Genomic DNA, 5,463 nt, shown 5'->3' on the forward strand with positions numbered 1-5,463 from the left:
ACATCTTTATTTATTCTAAATCGGAAGAAGAACATATGCAGCATCTCTGGATAGCATTGGAGATACTCCGACAAGAGAAGTTGTATGCCAAGTTTACCAAATGTGAGTTTTGGTTAAAGGAAGTTCAATTTTTGGGGCATGTTATTGGAAATGATGGAATTAAAATGGATCCGGCGAAGATTGATGCAGTTATGAGTTGGGAGAGGCCAAGGACTCCTACGGAAGTGCGAAGTTTTCTAGGATTGGCCGGATACTATAGAAGATTCGTCAAGGATTTCTCGAAGATCGCCACACCATTGACCAAGTTAACCAGAAAGAATCAAAAGTTTGAATGGAGTGCAGAATGTGAAAATAGCTTTCAAGAGTTAAAACAGAAGTTGGTAACAGCTCCGGTGTTAGTACTTCCAGATGATCAAGGGAATTTTGTAATATTCAGCGACGCTTCACATAAGGGTTTGGGTTGTGTGTTGATGCAACACAGTAAGGTAATAGCATATGCGTCAAGACAGTTGAAGCCGCACGAGTTAAAGTATCCGACGCATGACTTGGAACTAGCCGCCATAGTGTTCGCACTCAAGATTTGGAGACACTATCTCTATGGAGAAAAGTGTGAAATCTACACGGATCACAAGAGCTTAAAGTACATTTTTACTCAGAAAGAGCTCAATATGAGGCAGAGGAGATGGCTGGAATTGATTAAGGACTATGACTGTTCGATAAATTACCATCCTGGAAAGGCGAACGTAGTGGCCGATGCGCTGAGTCGGAAGGAAAGATTGAATGCAATGATAACATCAAAAGAGTTATCTGAAGAAATCGGAAAATTTGAATTGGAACTTTGTGCTTATGGGAAAGTCAAAGAAGTTTGTCATGCAATGACCTTTCAGCCAACACTAATGGAAAAGATAAAGAAGTGTCAAGAGGAAGTAATGGAAAAAGAGAAAAATCAGTTATCTGGAGAAGAGATTAATACTAAAAAGGATGAGCAAGGAATACTAAGGTTTTCATCCAGAATATGGATTCCCCATGTATCTGAATTAAAGAATGAGATCCTCCATGAAGCCCACCATTCGAAATTTTCAATCCACCCGGGAAGCACCAAGATGTATCAAGACTTAAAGAAGAACTTTTGGTGGCCAAATATGAAAAGAGACGTGGCAGAATGGGTTGCGAAGTGCTATACCTGTCAGAAAGTAAAGGCAGAACATCAACGACCAAGCGGATTAATTCAGCCCCTGAAGATTCCAGAATGGAAATGGGAAAACATCGCTATGGACTTTATAGTAGGACTACCACGAACAAAGTCCGGACATGACGCAATATGGGTTATAATTGATCGTCTTACGAAGTCGGCGCATTTCCTTCCAATAAATGAGAAGTCGTCACTGGACAAGTTGGTTCATCTGTATGTGCACGAAATCGTATTAAGGCATGGAGTACCTGTATCAATAGTTTCAGACAGAGATCCCCGATTTAACTCAAGATTCTGGAAGCAATTCCAGGAATGTCTTGGCACGAAGTTGAATATGAGCACGGCGTATCACCCGCAGACTGATGGCCAGAGTGAAAGAACAATTCAAACAATTGAAGACATGTTGCGCAGTTGTGCAATCGATTTTGCTGGAAGTTGGGACGACCACCTGCCATTAATTGAATTTTCATATAACAACAGCTATCATTCCAGTATCGGCATGCCACCATATGAAGCTTTGTACGGGCGAAAATGTAGATCACCAACAAGTTGGGATGAAGTAGGAGAAGGAAGAATTCTCAGCTCAGAATTGGTACAACAGTTGCATGACTCAGTCAAGTTAATTCAGAAAAGGTTGCTTGCTGCTCAAGATAGACAGAGGAAGTATGCGGATTCCGCGCGTAAGGATGTTCAATTCCAAATTGGCGAAGCTGTGTTGCTAAAAGTGTCACCTAGGAAAGGGTTGATAAGATTTGGCAAGAAAGGAAAGTTAGCACCTAGATACGTAGGTCCTTTTGAGATTTTGAGCCAAGTAGGAAAGGTGGCCTACGAGTTGGCCTTACCACCTCAGTATCAGCATGTGCATAATGTGTTCCATGTGTCGTTGCTTAAGAAGTACAATCCTGACGCTAGCCATGTGATAGAATATGAACCTGTAGAAATTCAGGCAGACCTGTCATTTGTGGAGCAACCGGTTAAAGTACTCGACTGGCAAGTAAAGAGTCTTAGAAATAAATCAGTAAAGTTAGTGAAAGTACTTTGGAGGAACCCTAAGGTCGAAGAGTCGACTTGGGAGTTAGAGTCTGATATGCGTTCCCGGTATCCTCATCTGTTCTCTTAGATTCTGGGGACAGAATCCCTTAAGGGGGAGAGGATGTTACGACCGGCATTTTATGTAATATTATTTGTGAATAATATTAAGTTAAGTAAAATATATTCAATGCTTGTACGTTTGTGTGAGTGAAAATTTCTGCATTTTAAATTTGCTTTGGGTAGTATATGATTTTTCAAAGCAAGAATTTATTTAATTTCTTTATTTTTGATTTATAAGGAATATTCTAAGCTTTGGAAAAATTTCTTTTAAAAGACATTTTGTACACAAATTTTGAAAATGATTTTATAAAGTCTCTAAAAATCCAAGTTATTTTATGGTTTAAATTTTATAATTTTTGAACTTGTATTTTATTATATAAAAATAAATCTTTGAAAATTAGTTGCTTAATAATTATCAAATTACATGATTACCCTTGCATGCAAACTCTCTTCTATTCAACCAAGGGGCAAGGAGGGCAATTCCAACCCCACTCACTTTCATTTTACTAGCCACATTACTATTTTGTCCTTGCATGCAAATCTACCTAACTATGATTGGAAGGTTACTATTGTAATTTCTCTCATCCACTCACTTATGGGCAAATAAAAACCAAGTAAACATGACAAACACACCACTTTCACTCCACCATTTCCACACTTCTCCTCTCCTCCCTCTCCTCTCGGCCCTCCCCCTCTCCTCTCGGGTTTTTAGCCGAAAACCTACCCCCTCCCCTTTTCTTCATTCCACATTCAAGTTTCCACCTTCCATACAAGTAAATATTACTTCCTATATCATGATCATTCATATTTCAAAGAGTTTGAGTAGAAAGTTTAAGTTTAAGGGTTGCATGTAAAGGTTTTAGTGAAACTCAAAATACAATCTTGATTCTTATGGATTTAAGGTTGTTTCGAGAGGACTACAATAAATGGATAAGTGCCAAGTCTTGAGAAGGAAACTCTTGATGATTTAATGGCCATTTCCATCCATTTCATTCGGCCATGACCATATGGGAGCCGAATGAATGGTCCTTGAAATCATTCTTGTTGTTTTGTTCAATTTTTGCATGTTTATGTGATAATGACTTGAATTTTGTGGTGAAAATTTGATAAAACTCCTTGCATGCTAAGTGATCATCTAGGTATACCTTATGCTAGGCTTGCATGTCAATTTTAAGATGGAATATATGTAGAAAATATGTTGTTTTGGTTTGAAAAACCCGAAGGCATGCATGCATGTGGAATTCTCTTAGTTTGTTGTAAGATTTTGATCATTTGGAAAAGATTTTGTTAGTGAGCCTTAATTTCAGTAGGAATAATGTGATAATATTGATTTATGCTTCTTGTTGCATGGTAATAATTTGTGGTTATCTTTTATAAAATATATATCTTGTTGTTTCAAAAGCATGAAGATTTGCGATTTGTTAAGAGTAGTCTCTTTTGTTTTGCCATAGTTGCACCTTAGGTAAGGATGATCTCACCAAGGGTATTTAAGAAAAAGGGAGTTAGTTCAGTAGAATACCAAGTATAGGTCTTGGTTTAAGTATTTAGTTGTTGTTAGTTGGGTTTGTCAAGTCAAAATCTTGGAAAATGAGAAGTTATAGTTTCTGCAGAAAAATCAGTTTAGTACCCTGAGGTTTAGAGTAAGTTTTGACCATGTCATTGATGTGCCACTTTGAGGCCCAAGCCCACCAGAAGTTAGTATGGGGAGTATATAATAGGTTTTAGGAGTTGGTTGGAGGTTTGCATGTCATTTGGTTAGGTGCACAAGTAGAATAACAAAATCTGTCCAACAGGGGACAGTTTTGTTGCAACTTAGAAATAGGGAGATTTGGCCATGTCATGGGTAGGCCCTCATTAGGCCCAATTGGGCCTTAGTTAGAGGTATGTCAGAGAAGTTTTTCCAACCATAGTTCATAGGATATGAGCTAGAACCATGTGTCACAAGTTAATTCAAGTCAGGGCATTTTCTGCCCAGAAAAACAGGGGAACCTTGGACTTTTAGCTTAGGCCCAAGAAGGCCCAAGCCAGGCCTTTGAGCCACATCAAGCTTATGAGATGCCCTTAGGTCAGGAGAGTCTTGTGTAAAAATTTTGAAGAAAAACTTGTAGTTTAAGAGTGTCTAATGCACTCAAGAAACCTTAGTTACCATTCTGAAATTTGCACCAGTAAGCACTTTCACTTATCACATAGTTTAGGACACTTAGAAGTGAGTATTAGGTCGACCACCATAGTTGTAAGATAGTATAAGGTCAGTAGAGCAAAAGGCACAAGTGAGGGTCAATAGGTTTGGATAATTTAGGAAAGGCACATTGAGTTAGGAAGCCCAAATTCGAAGACTTCGTTTAGTTAGCGACCAAGTAATTAAGTGGTGAGTCGAGATCATCCGAGCCTAGTGTGGCGTTATGGTGTATGTGATGTTATTTGGTATTAATATACGATATGTGATTATGTGGCTAGCGTGTGTACATTTAAAAATATAAATGTTGGATATGAATTAAGTGTGTATAGGCCTAAGTGCCATCCATGTTTAATTTCGGGTTGTAAATAGGTTAAGATGGAAAGAATATATTATAATGAGGATTATTATTATTTATGTAGGATCTCGAGACGAGGGAAAACTTGCCTTAAAAGTCGAGTGAAGCTCCAGTTGTTGCTCTACCAGTCAGACCAGACCAGTCTATCTCAAGGCAAGTGATTCAACTTGACCTTCGTATTTGCTGTAAACAGTTCATATATATATATATCGATGCAATTATCCTGAGTCATTTTGATGTATTTAAATTAAGCGTATCTTTTGTTATCTTTGAGTTACATAGAGATGCCATGAACCCTCGAGTACATATTGCAAGTAGTTCAAAAGTCTTTCATGATAGTTTAATGCCATGATAAATTAGAGATGCGTTATAATATCTTATTGATTCTTTTGTTTATCATGCTATTGATCCCTGAGAATCTTGATGTTGCACCCTGATGCTTTGATTCAACTCTTGAAATAACTTCGATAGAAACTTTATCTTGATACCTAAAAGCCAATCATTTCTTAATACATTCATGATTGTTTGATAACCCTATCCTTACCCTAAAGCTTGATACCCTGTTATATACTGAGCTGATGATCGCTTTTTTATTTTAAACTTATCCTATTGGAACCAGTGATGCTATCTTCTGATGTTTAATAC

The sequence above is a fragment of the Apium graveolens genome, chromosome 7 (assembly GCF_009905375.1).
Source record: "Apium graveolens cultivar Ventura chromosome 7, ASM990537v1, whole genome shotgun sequence".
In the NCBI taxonomy this organism is placed as follows: Eukaryota; Viridiplantae; Streptophyta; class Magnoliopsida; order Apiales; family Apiaceae; genus Apium; species Apium graveolens.